This window comes from Puma concolor, chromosome D1 (assembly GCF_028749965.1).
Source record: "Puma concolor isolate L17-30 chromosome D1, mPumCon1.1.hap2, whole genome shotgun sequence".
Lineage (NCBI taxonomy): Eukaryota > Metazoa > Chordata > Mammalia > Carnivora > Felidae > Puma > Puma concolor.
In genome coordinates this window covers 44963648-44980368 of record NC_141676.1, presented here as the reverse complement: position 1 = coordinate 44980368, position 16721 = coordinate 44963648, and the positions used below count along the sequence as shown (strand labels likewise).

At 38.5% G+C, this 16721-nt stretch overlaps 1 protein-coding gene and 1 long non-coding RNA gene across 2 annotated transcripts in view; both read left to right on the top strand.

Moving 5' to 3' along the window:
- PDE3B (phosphodiesterase 3B) overlaps positions 1-16721 on the top strand; it is a 176957-nt gene that overhangs the window by 66584 nt on the left and 93652 nt on the right. The gene's annotated exons all lie outside the window — the stretch shown is intronic.
- On the top strand, positions 10630-15147 carry LOC147576635 (uncharacterized). The gene is made up of 2 exons (XR_015240984.1): positions 10630-14519; positions 14775-15147. It is a non-coding gene; the product is annotated as an uncharacterized LOC147576635 (long non-coding RNA).

Below are 16721 nucleotides of genomic sequence, written 5' to 3'. Positions count from 1 at the left end.
ACTTGATGGGTTTTCTTATTTTAACTTGCAAACAAGAGGTTTTACAGAAACATTTGTAAGACCAAACTACTGTGAGATAAATGATTTATATTCAATAGTCGGTTGATGTGACTTTCAGTACCATACCCATATGTAAGTGCAAAACAAATTTTGAGTATAGAGTCATAGCCCTAAATTTTGTTTTGCATCAGTGCTTTGTAACATAATTCATAACTAAAATGATTGAATAAATTATCAAACGGGTATATGTAGACTGAAGTTCTTATTTGCAAATAATAGAAGTCAACTCTGGCTGTTTTGAGAACTGAAAAAATACTGAGAAACGCACAGAATTACTGGGAAGGCTGGAAAACTAGGCACAAACAAAGGGAAAAAAGGGAGGAAACAAAAATAATAGCAGACAAGACCACAGCCTAAATCACAGCACAACAGTCTGGTGAATGCATGCGAAGCAGCCACCAAACTATGAATACTCACTTGATTCTTAATTGCTCCAGCCCATGAATGGCAGCCATTACCTCTGATGTCTTGATATTGCTGCCGTCAGTTTCCACTTGTCCTGGAATGGATTCTTCCAACCTCTAGCCCTGGATCAGTGTTTGAGTAGCTAAACTAAGTTCCCATTTAATGCTGAACTACAAACATGGTCATGAAGTGAATATCTGGTGTTTTCAGGTTGTGTAGTGGAAAGTGAGCTCTGCGGGCCATCCACACTCATCAGGTAGGGGGGTTTCTTAAAAAAATTTTTTTTTAATGTTTTATTTAGTTTTTGAGAGCTAGAGAGACATAGTATGAGTGGGGGAGGGGCAGAGAGAGAGGGAGACCCAGAATCCGAAGCAGGCTCCAGGCTCTGAGCTGTCAGCACAGAGCCTGATGCTGGGGCTCAGACTAGTGAACTGCGAGATCATGACCTGAGCAAAGTTGGACACTTAACCAACTGAGCCACCCAGGCGTCCTGGGGATTTCTCAAATGTAGGAAAGGAGTTCAGATGTTGGGTGGCCCCAAATGGACAGATACCCACTACATTCTCTTTATTTTTGCATCTGATTTCTTTTCTTTCTTTTAACCAATGATTGGGTAAGAGAAAAAGGAATAAAATGATTTAAAAATTTTAGATTGAGAGACGTGGTTGGAGAAATAATAATACTCTACATGTTTGTTCTTTGATGTTTCAGGCCCTTTTTCAACTTTACTTTTAGTTGTTTTAGTATGTTCTGTGAAGGCATGGTGGTATTGATAACACTATCAAACATTGTGAAAACAAACATCATCACTTAATCCTAGCCTTCTACTTCTTCTGAAAGATGTGATTTATCTCACGTTTTTAAGGCACTCAGCGCGTAGCCCCACCGATGAGCTTCCCTCCGCCCTATTTATCTCACGTTTTTAACTGGCTTGGATAATATGCTCTGAAAGTATAATGGAAAGGACAGAAACCTTAGAGCCAGATTTGGAGTCAGATGTGACCCCTGTCACTCTATTATTATCATTTGGCATCTAATTATTGTTAGCCCTATTTTAGTAATGAGAAAACTGAGCCATAGAGAGGTTACGTAGCTCAAGAATTTTTGATGAAACAGGAATGATTAAGCATGAAAAAGCCACAATAATTACTTTGTCCTTTTTTCTCCTTGTAGAAGAAGTACTTTTAGAGTGTCTCAAGTATGCAGTGGGTATAGATGCCCATATTAAAGTTGTTGATGTCTAATTTTTATTTATTAAATTTTAATTCTAGTATAATTAACATACACTCTTGTATTAGTTTTAGGTGTACAATTTAGTGATTCAACATTCTGTACATTACTCAGTGCTCATCATCATAAGTGTACTCTTAATCCCCTTTTCACCCCCCCCACCGTAACATCTGTTTGTTCTTTTATTTCTTAAATTCCACTTATGTCTAATTAAAAAAAATTTTTTTTAACGTTTATTTATTTTTGAGACAGAGACAGAGCATGAACGGGGGAGGGTCAGAGAGAGAGGGAGACACAGAATCTGAAACAGGCTCCAGGCTCTGAGCGGTCAGCACAGAGCCCGACACAGGGCTCGAACCCACAGACCGTGAGATCATGACCTGAGCCGAAGTCGGACGCTCAACCGACTGAGCCACCCAGGCACCCGTAATTTTAAATTTATATACAATAACAGATAATCAGGTTAGATAATTGAGTCTCAGCTCTCTGTGTTTTATGTTTAGAACTTTGTTCACATTCTAAATAACTCTTGGGTTTACCCTACTACCATTGTTTTACGTTTGTATAATATTTTAACGTTTTAGAATATTTTACTTTGACTTTGTCCTTGCAACACCCCTGTATAATATAAAGTCAATTTTATTGATTTGGAAACTGAGGAGCAGAGAGGAAGAATGTCTTAAGATCTGTGAAATGGTGATCATGCACTTTATTTGAGGTGTTTAGGTACATAACTAAGTCAGAGCATGTTTTATTACTTTAAATGTACTTTTGTTTAAATGTTACTTTTTTTTTAGTAGAAAGACATTAATATTTGGAGCTGTTTAGCTATCAGGCTGTAATTTAGTTTTCAAAGAGAAACTTCCCTCATGGAGCTTGTATGTTATTGGAAGGAGACAGAAAATGAATGTGAAAAATAATGGTCAGCTGTTGATAAGTAAGTGCTATGGAGAAAATTAAACAAGGTAGGGTAAAAGGGAGTTCGTTCTAGGAATGGGACAGGGGAATTGAAGTTTAAACAGAGTCTTTGAGTAAGACCTTACTAGGAAGGTGACATTTGGGCAAAAAAAGACCTAATGGAAACATAGGACGGAGGCATTCAGTACCTTGGAGAAGAAGGTCACGTGCTGAGAGAACAGGCTCAAAGGCCCTCTGAGATTGGAGGGTGTCTGACGTGTTCAAGTTGAGGCAAGGGAGACAGTATGTCAAAAGCTGGAGAAGCAGAGGGAAGAGTAAGAGAAAAATACTGAAAATTTTACGAAAGTTAATTGTGACTTTTTTTTTCTTATGTCTAGATTGCATACTGGTACCTAACTTTACTGAATGTTTCAGCTGTTAATAGGAATCATTAATGCCCAATCAGCACATCAGGGGATGGGGTTTGAGCAACTGTGTTTTTACCTGGGGTGGCAAGGTTGAGAACCATGACTCTGGACTAGTTCAATGTGAAGAACAGATCAAATTACATATACTTTGAGGAACTGCCTTTTTAATACACAATTTTAGAGGTCTTTTTTTAGTGTTCTTTTCTTCATGGTTAGGTAACATTGAAAGGAAAATAATGACCTTATAAAATACCACTCTTGAAGATAACTTACCAGGATGGATCATCTGTGTTTGCCTAGTCCATCAGAACAACTTAAAATATAGCTTAACATTCTAGACCACAGTTTTGCCGTGTATAAAATACCAATCTTTAGCTTAATGACATGATTTCTGTTTTGAGCAGTTTCATAAAGACATAATGCAATTATTTTAACTCTCATTGTTGAGATGCACTTATTAATATTTTTTTAAATGCACATTATGAAAAATTCATTTTGGGAATTTGATATATACTAAGCTTATTTCGGGACGGTAGTATCTACATTTCTTTACAAAATGACACTATAAAAAATGGCATTCAGATTCCTCTGATGTCATGAACATCTTTTTTACTTATTAGGTTATAAGTTTCACTAATATTTGTCAAGAAAGAGTTACAACAAGAAATTTATGAGGATTCTATAGTGTCAGATGAGTTGAAATTTTAGGAGTAAATGTTTTATCTTTTACGAAAAGGTATCTTTACGATGGTCTGAAAGAAGAGACAATAAAATTCCAGTTGTGCAACTTAAAAAATGTCTTATCTGCGTCTTGTCTTTTCCTCTATTTTTTCTAGTTTACTTCTAATCCCTCCAGTTTATTCCTCTTAATCCATCAAATTTGGAAGTTGACCAATGGTTTTGGTATCTTCTGAGGTCTTTGTGAATTCTCAAATTCAACACGTGTAACTTGTAATGGTAATTGTTAAGGCATGATTGATTTTTTAAAGTTTATTTATTTTGAGAGAGAGAGTGGGAGTGGCAGGGAGAGAGGGAATGCCAAGGAGGCTGTGTACTGCCAGCACAGAGCCCAATGCAGGGCTCAAACTCACGAACTGTGAGATAATGACCTGAGCCGAAACTAAGAGTCAGATGCTATGCTCAGCCAACTGAGCCCCCCAGGTGTCCCAAGGCAGGACTTTTAATACATGTTCTCCAAGCTGGGCTGTACGAATCTCCCAGCAGGCAAACCTGATTGGTGTTCTACTTCAGCATTTTCTGCTACTTGTCCTGTTAACAATAACTTTGATGAAGTGATGAAGGTTTTTGCATAAGGTCACTCTGTGGGAAATGGTCCTGAAAAGGGAGCCATTGGTAGTGATAAAAGTAGAAAATGAAAAAGAAAAAGGCTAATAAGAAAGATAGGACTTGTAGCTAGAAAATATAAGTTGAAGACATATTCCAGAGTGGGATGTCATTTCTTTTTTTGCAGGAGCTTGGGATCAGCCATGGATGGGGCCATCACCATTACTCTATACAAGGAAAAAGAAAAGAGATTCTGACTGTTTTAGAAAGTATTAAAAACCATTTGAGTGGGAGCACACTTTACTGAAAACTGAAAATTATTTGTTAGCATTCAGTGTGAGGATATGCACAGGAATCCCCTTACTCAAAATTTTAAGTATAGTTTTGACTCAAAGCATATATCATTTCCTCTCACATTGGAATTAAATGCAGTTTATTTTATATATTGATGACAATCTTGTTGAACTTGCTGGTTCTTATAACTAACTTCTAGATTGTTTTTCTTGGAGTTTGCAAGTAAACAGTTTGATCATCTGTAACAGTGATCATTTTTCTTTCTAATCTCAGGTTTTACCTTTTTTTCTAATTGCACAAAGTTAGCACTTCCAAGACAGTACTTTTTAGCATCTATTGAACAGTTACGTGCCTTTTCTTTGTCGTGGATTAATAAGGTGAAGAATATAAATTGGTGCTCAATAGTGAATTATTCTTGAATTTTTGGAAATATGGGAATCTGTTCTTTTTCTGTTAGTTTCTTTTTTTTTTTTATTTTAAAAAAAAATTTTTTTTTTTCAACGTTTATTTATTTTTGGGACAGAGAGAGACAGAGCATGAACGGGGGAGGGGCAGAGAGAGAGGGAGACACAGAATCGGAAACAGGCTCCAGGCTCTGAGCCATCAGCCCAGAGCCCGACGCGGGGCTCAAACTCACGGACCGCGAGATCGTGACCTGGCTGAAGTCGGACGCTTAACCGACTGCGCCACCCAGGCGCCCCTGTTAGTTTCTTATTCAACACAGAGAAGAAGAAATAGTTTAATGAAAATCTGTATATGCTCTGCCTGAATTCAGTAATTGTTCACATTTTGCAGTATTTGCTCAATTTTTCTAATCTATTTGAAGCCATTAGAAATTGTGATACTTTACGCTATATACTTTAGATAGCATGCATTTCTCAGAGTAAGGACTCCAACATAACTACAAAACTCCTCTATTACATCTAAGAATATTAATAATGATTCTATACTAATATCTATTCTTTATTTTCCCAAATGTCCTGAGAACCTCTTTTACAGCTCTCATTTTTTTCCCCAAACTAGGCAAGGTGTATACATTGCATGTGGTGTCTATTTCATTTTATTTCATCTGGAACTGCATCCTGGCCATCACCTTTTCTCCCAATGAAGTGACTCTTTGAAGAATTCAAGACAGTTGTCTTGATAGATACTGTCCCTGTTCTCATAGAGCTTTTTACTGATGCAAGAGACAAACATCAAATATACAATATCATATGTAATTTATAAATATGTAGAATTATATAGATGAGAAACTGAGAAGTAGAGAGATTTAAGTTCTGTCTTAACCAATCTGATACTGTGGATAAGTGGCCACACTGTATTTGAACTGAGTCTGGTTCAAAACTCACTCTATTTCAACCGTTATCAAGATGAGTCATCTGATTTAAAAATGTTAAAGAAAAAATGGAGCCTGCAAAATTCAGGTGAGATTCTTACTTTTCACTGATAAACTTTTCTCTTTTTTAAATTGTAGACCAATAATGTTTCTATATAAGAGAATGTGTCTTTTAAGATTTTACTTTGTAAGAATTGCCCGGCTATAGGGGTGCCTGGGTGGCTCCATTAGGTAAGTGTCTGACTCGACTTCGGTTCAGGTCATGATCTCACAGTTGGTTCGTGGTTTTGAGCCCTGCATTGGACCCTGCTGACAGTGTGGAGCCTACTTGAGATTCTTTCTGTCTCCCTCTCTCTCTCTCTGCCCCTTCCCCTGCTCTCTGTCTCTCCTCTCTCTCTAAATCCCCCCCCCCCCCAAAAAAAAAAGAATGTCAGGCTGTGGGCTTCTAAATAACCTGCAGGTTAACTTGCAGGCCTACTTTGGCTCAGAGATATTGTCATGTATTGTTTAATGAAGTAACTTCATTGTCGAGCTTTGTTTTAGAATCTCCTTTGGTTCAGTTTTTAATCCACTCTTCTAATTAAAACATTTTTTTGCTTACACATAATCTGTTATTTTGTGGGACCCATTGGCAGTTAAATTCTCTCAAATAAACACCCACAGATCACATATGTTGGTGATCTGAGAGGAAACCCATATGCTAGTGATTCTTTTAGTTTGGAATCGTGGAGAGCTTATAGGTGATTTCAACGAAGTATGGGGACTAGGAAATTCTTTAACTCTTTTCAACTCTGGTCTGAAGAGTTTAGTTACAAGTTTTAATTAACGTTTCCTTTGGACATCAGGGCACAAGTTAGTCTTGTTATTGTGACTGCCATAGGCAAAAAGCCAGAAATATTAAATGGCTGGATATTACCATAGAGGTGTTTAATATAATCCATTTAATTTGTCTATAATATCTGCTGGATATTTAGGTACTACTGAATGAAATACTTTTTTAAATATGTTCAGTGTTAGTCTTTTTTTATTGTTGTTGTTAGTAGTGCCAGAACGTTAAGCTTTGTGGAGGGTGGAGGGGGTGATATGTGTGAGAAGTTTAAAACATACTGGCAGAGTATTAATAGTATTAACATTTACTGCACACTTCTTACTCCACCACAAGCGTCGTGATAAGTGATTTCCACCTGTTATTTTCCTTAATTCTTATACTACTAGCCCTTTGAGGCAGATAACCGTATTAGCTCCATTTTTACAGATAGTAGGCAAAGTTAAAACTTTGCCAGGGTCACATGGCTATTATGTAGCAGAGTCTAGATTTGACCTCACCTCTGGGAAAGACATACTCTTATTGCATTTCTGTTACTACCTGTTCAACTCTCTTCTACAGGTGAAGAAACTAAATGACAAAGAGGCTGTTATTTTCTTTCAAAGGAAAATAATTTTCAAAGGCCCATCTTATCATTCTTTGATATTATTTCTCTTCAAAAAATACAAAGACTGTGCTGCTTTTCATGATTAATGGAATTTGATTAGTGCGATACATTCATATGTAAAAGTAACAAATACGTACAAAAGCATGAAAACTTAAGAAACCATCTAGAAAGCCTCAAGAAAATCAGTATTGTTTTAAAACTGCAATTTTTACTCAGATGCTAATTTTGGTCCTTTTTCAACGTTTATTTTATTTTTGGGACAGAGAGAGACAGAGCATGAACGGGGGAGGGGCAGAGAGAGAGGGAGACACAGAATCGGAAACAGGCTCCAGGCTCCGAGCCATCAGCCCAGAGCCCGACGCGGGGCTCGAACTCACGGACCGTGAGATCGTGACCTGGCTGAAGTCGGACGCTTAACCGACTGCGCCACCCAGGCGCCCCTGGTCCTTTTTAACAAAATGGAATACAAGGTCACAGGGATAACTAAGAGATGGTCCCTATTCACGCTGTTCGCTTTTCTGAAATGAGCTAACCTTCCATACTGCTGTACTATCCCCTGCCCAACGAGTGCTTTCTTCCCCTTTTCTTCCTCTTTTCTGTTTCAGGGTAATCAACTCTATCTTTCTTACCTTCTCCCTCTGCTTCCTTAGAAACAAACTTTTCTTTGGAACTTCCGTGCTGTTTTTCTCTTGCTTCGTATACTTTTGTTTTGCTAAAGTATATTTTCAAGCAGCCTGTGAAGAAAGAGTGTGTGGACCTTATGCCTTCTGAATTCTTGCATACTTGAATATGACTTTATTTGCTTCCATATTTAATTATATAGTATATGTATAATTTCCAAGTTGTTTAGCATTGTTTTCAGAAATAGGAAGGTTCTGTTATCTTCGATCTGGTATTGCTGAAAGTTGAATTGTTGTCTGGTTCTTGGTAGGTGGGATTTTTTTTTATTTCCTCGTTAAAAGCAGAGGGAATAGCTAGTACCACGATTCCCATCTTCGTTGACAAGATAGTTTCTGAATTGACTTTGATATTCTTTGGTCCCTCATAATAGAGGTAGCATAGAACAGTAGTTGAGAGCCTAGATTCTGGAACCAAATTGCCCAGATTTGAATCTCAGCTTCATCATTTACTTGCTCTTTGATATTGGACAAAAGACTTAATCCTCTGTACCCCATTTATCCCAGCTTTAAAATGGAGATGATGGTTGAGCCACCTGAGTGGCTCAATTGGTTGAGTGTCCAGCTCTTGATTTTGGCTTGGGTCATGGTCCCAGGCTTGTGGGATCCAGCCCCACCCAGCCTTCTTGGAATTCTCTCTTGCCCTCTCTCTGTCTCTCTCTCGCCCTCTCTGTCTCTCTCTTGCCCTCTGTCTCTCTCTTGCCCTCTCTGTCGCTCTCTCTCTCACCCTCTCTCTCTCTCACGCGCCTTCCTTCTGTCTCTCTCTCGTGCGTGCCCTCTGTCTCTCTCTCGCGTGCCCTCTCTGTCTCGCCCTCTCTGTCTCTCTCACCCTCCTTCTCTCTCTCTCTGTCTCTCTCTCTCGCCCTCCTTCTGTCTCTCTGTCTCTCTCTCTCGCCTCCTTCTGTCTCTCTGTCTGTCTCTCTCGCCCTCCTTCTGTCTCTTTCTCCCTCCTTCTGTCTGTCTCTCTCTCGCCCTCCTTCTGTCTCTCTCCCCCCCTCCTCCTCCTTCTCTCTCTCTTCTCCCCCTCCTCTCACTCTCTCTCTCCCCCTTCATCTCTTCTCTCCTCTCTCTCTCTCCTTCTCTCTCTCTCTCTCCTCTCTCTCTCCCTCCTTCTCTCTCTCTCTCTCCTCCTCTCTCTCTCTCTCCTCCTCTCTCTTTCTCCTCCTCTCTCTCTCTCTCCTTCTCTCTCTCTCTCTCTCTCTCTGTCTCTCTCTCCTCCTCCTCTCTCCTCTCCTCTCCTCTCCTCTCCTCCTCTCTCTCCTTCTCTCTCTCTGCCCCTCCCCCACTGGTATGCTCACCTTCTCTCAAATAAAATTTTTAAAAATTTAAAAGTAAAATTTAAGTTGGAGATATTTAATAATAGCACCTGCCTCATGGGATTGCTGGAATGATTTAATATTCATACATTCTTAGGATTATACCAGGTGCATAGTAATGAGCTAATAAGCTACAACTTGTGGGCCAAATCCAGCATATGTGAACTAAAACTGGTTTTTACATTTTTAAAGGATTGTTAAAAAAACGAAAAAGGAGAATATGCATGGCACAAAGCCCAAATATTACTGTCTTGCCCTTTACAGGAAAACTTTGCTGACCCCTTAACATATGTGTTTATTAAAAGAATGTAAAAATCTAGTTGCTGGAGAATGAGGAAGATAGGAAGAATGTACTTAAAGTTGAGAAAATCTTTTGTTTTCATCCCAAAATTGTTTTATCCTAGCTAATTTTTTATTAACATTTTGGATTTTATAAATGTAATAAAATGATGCATCAATTACAGTGAGGACTTTTGTTTGAAGAAATGTATTTTAAATGTTATAGAATTATGTTTACATATTTATTAATTTGCCTTTTAGTTTTCTAAGAACTGGAGTTTTTCTTTGGTACTTCCTTTGTCTTCAGGGTAAGGTCTGAATGAATTGTTTGATGAATAACCCAATTTCTCTTTCTCTTTTGTCTCTTTCCTTTCATTATAATTAAAGTTAACCTCCTGGTAATCATGGCAAGAAAAATTTAAAGGGTAATTATGAGAAATTGCTATTACAGAGAAGAAATTAAAAATGTGTTTAGCTTTAAGTTTACTGGTTAAATACACCAGTCCCAAAGATGTCACTGGCGGGCGGGGGGGGGGGTGTTCTGTGGAATATGCTGTAGTACTACAAACCAAGGGAATATAATAAAGCAAACTGAGAAAGAAACATGGAAAGGAAGAAAACAGAAGTAAAAAAAGATTCGGCAATGTTGGTGCATCACCAAGAAACTGTCTCTCATGCTGTTTGGTTATATTCTTCTTTTTTTTTTTTTCAACTTTTTAATTTATTTTTGGGACAGAGAGAGACAGAGCATGAACGGGGGAGGGGCAGAGAGAGAGGGAGACACAGAATCGGAAACAGGCTCCAGGCTCCGAGCCATCAGCCCAGAGCCTGACGCGGGGCTCGAACTCACGGACCGCGAGATCGTGACCTGGCTGAAGTCGGACGCTTAACCGACTGTGCCACCCAGGCGCCCCACTTCTTTTTTTTTTTTAATCTTTATTTATTTTTGAGAGAGAGGGTGGGAGGGAGATAGGGAATGTGAACGGGGGAAGGGCAGAGATAGGGAGAGAGAGAATCCCAGTCAGGCCTTGTGCTGTTAGCACAGAGCCCGATGTGGAGTTTGAACTCAGAAACCATGAGTTCATGACCTGAGCTGAAATCAAGTCAGATGCTTAACCAACTGAGCCACCCAGGCGCTCCTGGTTATATTCTTGGTTAACAAATTATAAGAAACTTGGCAACCAAGTCAGATTTTGTTCTAGCCTCCTCCTTTGAAAAACCAAGTAACAAGTATGCCTCAACTCCACTGTTTTCTGAAATACGGTGTTCATGCTTGAGATGTGCCATTATATAGTAAAGTTCATTTCTGACGTAATATATCTGACCTTTCTCAGCTTGTGGTATTTCTGTTTTCTCAAAACACGTGTTTGTCATTACTCTGTCTTTTAGAATGTCTGTAGGCATTCATCCAGGAAAAGAAACTAACAGCAACCAAATGAATATGTATTATTGCCTAGGATAGAAAACATTGATTTTTGTAACTGTACTTTTGGATATCTTTTTTTCCTCCTTAATTACATTTTGCATTAGGAAATTTTAAGGTAGAATATAGACAATGGATTTTATCATTGTAAGATCCTTGTTTTTTCTAAAATTACAGTTTTGTCTGTCTGTAAGCAATTTGGATATTAGCATTTATACTTCAGACAATCAGAGTCAATGTTAGACTCAGTAGTAGTTCTAGTGTTTCTTGCTCAGAATTTTTATTCTTCATTTGTTCAGCTTTCTTTTTAGATTACTTTTATATCCACTGTTACTCCACCTAACTGGAGTCTTATAATTTATAGGCTTCTTAAACTTGAAACAGCAAATTGATTTTAATCTTACAGTTAAATAAATTAGTCTGTGTCACATGGCTCATAGGTTGTAGTTGTTTTTTTTTTTTTTTAAATGTTTATTTATTTTGAAAGGGGGGCGAGGGACAGAGAGGGAGAGAGAACCCAAGCAGGGTCACAGTGTCAGCATGGAGCCCGATGAGGGGCTCAATCTCATGAATCATGAGATTATGACCTGAGTCAAGATCAACAGTCAGTGCTTAACTGACTGAGCCACCCAGGCACTCCATAGGTTGTAGTTCATTAAATTTTTAGAAACATACAGAATAACTAAACCCTGCAGGCTTGTTTTAAAAATACGTCTGTTGAAAAATCTTTAAAGTTTGTTGTATAAATACCTTAGCTTTGTAACACAAATATACTCTATGATATTTAATTTTTCTTGGTAATAAAGAGCCTTGAATTGGTACAGTATTCTCATTTTAGCTCAATAGCATCCTACAGATGAGGAAGATAATGTATACAGAGGTTATGTGACTTGCCCAAGGTCCCATGGTTAGTAAATAGTAGAGTGAAGTCTTTGGGCCTTTGTGAAGTGCCTTTATCCATTATACTATGATTGCTATGCATACAGCATTTATGAGCTAGTAGATTAATTTCTTCTAATCTAGACTAGCTGTTCTGAGTACATTTCTGATACCATCTTATTTTTCTTTAGTTGGTGTCACTGCCATAAAAGCAGAATAAAGGACAAGTATACAAACTATAGAATTTAGAACTAGAAGAGAACCTGAGCTTTTTAGTGCATAGCTTTTTGGTCCCCATAACTGGCTATACCTCAGAATAGCATGTAACAGTACTATTTCCCTGTACCTACTCCCAGTGATTCTGATTTAAAGCTCAGTGTGGAGTCTAGGGATTTGTACTTATTAAAAGATTTCCTAAGTGATTCTCACAAAGTTTGGAAACTTCTGATAGCCCGTTCCTTTGTTTTATAGATAAGAAAACCGAAAGCCAGGAAGGTCAAGATAGTGCTAGTAAGTGGTAAAACTTGAACTCACCGATGCTCTCTTAAATCTTAGCCCAGTGCCTTCCCCTGCGTCAATTGCTTATTTCAGTGGTATTTACCCTCTGTGTTAGTTTGCCCTCCTTGATTAACATTATATTACAATTAAGTTTGTATTAATATCAGCATAATTTCAATAGTATACACAAACTGCTCCTTTACAGCTGTTTCCTCTTCCTTATATGATTCTTGTCCCAAATTACATCTTGGTACTTTATGTTCCCCTATTAACATAGTTCTATAATTCTTTTATGCATTTACCTTTTAAATCATACACAGATAAAAGAAGTTACCAAAATTCAGTACTACTGTTTTTCATATTTACTTACTGTAGCTACCTTTACCATTCTTTACATCCTTATATGACTTTGAATTACTGTTTAGTGTCTTTTCATTTCAGCCAGGAGGACTTCCATTAGCATTTCTTGTAGGATAGGTCTAGTAGTAACTAACTCCTTCTGTTCTGAAAAGTGTTCAGAATGCCTCCTAGAATTTCTGTCCGAAGGATGGGCGACTGGGACATTTATGACTCAGTCTTATCCTTCATTGGTTGAGGGTTGGGGAAGTTAATTTGCCCACATTTCCAGGCTGTGCTTGCTCACAGGCTGAGTGGGCCATCGTAGTGCCATTGAAAGGGGAAAAATGAGCAAAGCTATGTTTGAGGCGGCATTCTGTTAATCTGAGGTGAATCTTCCCAGGACAGTCCACCATAGCTGTCACCACAGCTGAGGAGCTGTGACGTGGCACCTGCTACCCTCATCTTTTGTATTTTATGCAATCCACCTTTTTCTTCTCTTTTAAAAACCAATTACATTTGTTTCTTGGATTCTTCAGTGGTTACCAATAACCTCATGCGCTAGTGTTCTTAGTATCCTATAACTAATTCATCTTGACCAGGGGCATTGGACTCACCTGTCTCGGGCTTTAGTTCTAGAATTACAGTGTGTGTTCAACCTTTCCAATCCCTGACAGAGAAGAACTGGGACAATGTAGGAGTTAAAGAGTTTTGTTTTCTCTTTATTGGGATTATCCTGTCTTCTGAGATAAGCCTACTTTTTTCTTTTGTTCTTTAAGATAGCCAAAAATCCCCCAAACAAACAAAAAAAAAGAATTCCTTTTGTTGTCTCTTGGGTTTTGTAAGCAATAGATAATTTTGGGGTTTGGCCTTTTTGGATCCACTGGTCAATTTAAATTACTTTTCCTACCTGTCTTAAAGTTCCTACTTCCGTTGAGTTTGATGCTGGGGAATCGTGGCTAATATTTTCTGTGAAATTTTTGAAATGTTTTCTTAAATGTGAGGGGACACATGACTATATCCAGACTTTCTCTTTTTTTTTTTTATGTTTATTTTTGAGAGAGAGGGAGGGAGGGGCAGAGAGGGAGGGAGACACAGAATCTGAAGCAGGCTCTAGGCTCTGAGCTGTCAGCACAGAGCCCAATGTGGGGCTTGAACCCACGAACCACGAGATCATGACCTGAGACAAAGTCAGATGCTTAACTGACTGAGCCGCCCAGGCGCACCCCCAGACTTTTTCTTTGTGACCATCATAAACACCTAGCTGACATGGTCACTATTTGCATTTTCTCCTTAGTTCTGGCTAGCACTGGACCCTTCAGTAAGTATTTCTGTCTTTATGCAATTCAGAGGCTTTTGTCATTTCTGCTTTCCTACCCCATTCTTTCTTTGCTTGCCTCCTCCTTTCTTTCTTTAGATGCTATTTAGTATTCTAGTATGGTCTGTTGACTTTCACATTCTAAACTTTCCCCATTGCTCTCATTATCCCATGGCCTTGGGACCCTTTTTCAGTGACTACAGCTAATCTGACAAACTGTTTGTAGCTCAGATAATTGGAATGATGGTGTTTGTAAGTGGTAATATAACAAACATTTGTGTTTTTGTCAGTAACCTAGTATCTCTCCCCCCTCTTTTTTGTTTTCTTATCCATGAGGCACTGGATCACAGGAAATATCAACTGGCTAATAACATAAGGGAAAGTAATTTAGTTCTTTGGAGGGAGAAATAGAAAAGTTTCTACTAGGTGATTTTATTTTATTTATTTATTTTTTAAAAAATTTTTTTTTTCAACGTTTATTTATTTTTGGGACAGAGAGAGACAGAGCATGAACGGGGGAGGGGCAGAGAGAGAGGGAGACACAGAATCGGAAACAGGCTCCAGGCTCTGAGCCATCAGCCCAGAGCCTGACGCGGGGCTCGAACTCCCGGACCGCGAGATCGTGACCTGGCTGAAGTCGGACGCTCAACCGACTGCGCCACCCAGGCGCCCCTCTACTAGGTGATTTTAAAATGAAGAACATGTTTATATAGTTCAATATGTATTTTGAAATCATCTTATGACTAAAGGAGAAGTTGAAGGAAGAAGAAAGGAAAGCATGGAGTAGCACAGAAGAAAATATTTAAGGAAAAGAGAAGACAGGGGAAATCTGTGTGTTGTGGGGTCATATTAAGTATGACAAAGTGAGGGGTGCCTGGGTGGCTGAGTTGGTTGGGTATCCAGCTCTTAATTTTGGTTCAGGTCATGATCCCAGGGTTGTGGGATTGAGCCCTGTGTTGGGCTCCATGCTAAGTGTGGATCCTGCTTGAGATTCTCTCTCTCTCCGTCTCTTTGCTGCTCTCCCTCTCTCTGCCCCTCTCCCAGCCCCACCCCCCCCAAATAAATAAACTTAAAAAGTATGATAAAGTGAGTTCTGCATTCCTTTTTTTTTTTTAACGTTTATTTATTTTTGAGAGAGACAGAGACAGAATGCGAGTGGGTTAGGGGCAGAGAGAGAGGGAGACACAGAAGCAGAAGCAGGCTCCAGGCCCTGAGCTGTCAGCACACAGCCCGATGCGGGGCTCAAACTCACAAGCTGTGAGATCGTGACCTGAGCCGGAGTCGGAGGCTCAACCAACTGAGCCACCCAGGCACCCCGAGTTCTGCATTTCTTTTTTTTTTTTTTTTTTTTTTTTGAGTTCTGCATTTCTTAAGGAAAACTGGAATAAAGGAGTGGGGGAGAGGCCAGCCCAGGTACTAGCTCTAATCACTGTTATGTGAGGGCCAAAGACATGATTGATTTGGGGATTTCAAGCAAGCCACTGTGAGAGGGAAGGAATAGGAAGGTTTGTGTCCATGTGTCTGTCCTGGTCATAGGAAATCTCACATAGCAGTTTTCAATAAACGCTTGCTTATTATGGTAAAATGGTGTAGATGTAATGATTGTTGTGTAGATGTAATGAAATTTGTATATATCCCGAGTGTGAATGGTTACCAACACCAGCAGAGCAGTGAAACTTGCTTTCTTTCTCTTGGAAAAAAGCTATCATAGTAATTCATTTGTTGTTCATTTGCCTTTCCCTCATACATGTGGAATGAAATAAGTGCTGCATGACTTTCTGAGTATTGTAAAAGCTTTATTTTAGAAATCCAAGTACTGAAATAGATGCCAAACCAGCCTAATCTCAGAATATTCAGTGATCTGTGTTAGAGTATTTGGAAGAAACTTTTCCAAAGTCTGCAAACATTTCATGTTAAGAAGAAGGTGACATTCGTATAAACATTCAGCCTATCCTAGTTTTCTTAGGCTCACTTTGATAGCTGACTTTTATTTTGTCATTTATCTCTTCAGTATGTATTTGAGTGCCTTCCATGAACAATGTGCTTTGTTAGTCACTGAGGATAAGTAAGGCAAGAACGTTGCCATCAAAGAAAGGGTCTAGGAGATAAGATGGAAATGTAAACAAATATTGAATTTTATTTTATTTTTAACAAATATTGAATTTTAATGTCAAAATACAATTAGAATCTCTCAGTGATGGATTTTTTAAAAATCTCTTTTGTAATACTTGATATTCTGATAATCCTTCGGTCATAAATTGAACTATTGGGTGCCTAAAGTTGACATATCATTCTCAGACGCCAATTCTAATTTCCTTAGGCTGAAAATTATATTTGTCTTAAGAATCCAATAGCTTTGATTTCCTTAAGTAAATGTTAGGCTAAGCACCCCTCCCTATAACATCAGCATTTTCTACCAGACAGAATTGTTACTTTCATGCCTCTATACTTAAGTGATTGAGATAAGATCATTTAATTGAAAAAAGAATAAAAAACTTAGAAGTATCCATTTTAGGGTATCATAGGGGAGCAGTAACTCCCCATCTGATCACAGCTACCAAATTGTTTTTAAACTTTTGTAGCATAATAAAAAATAAGTCCATAAATATGAAATGGTCTATCAAATTT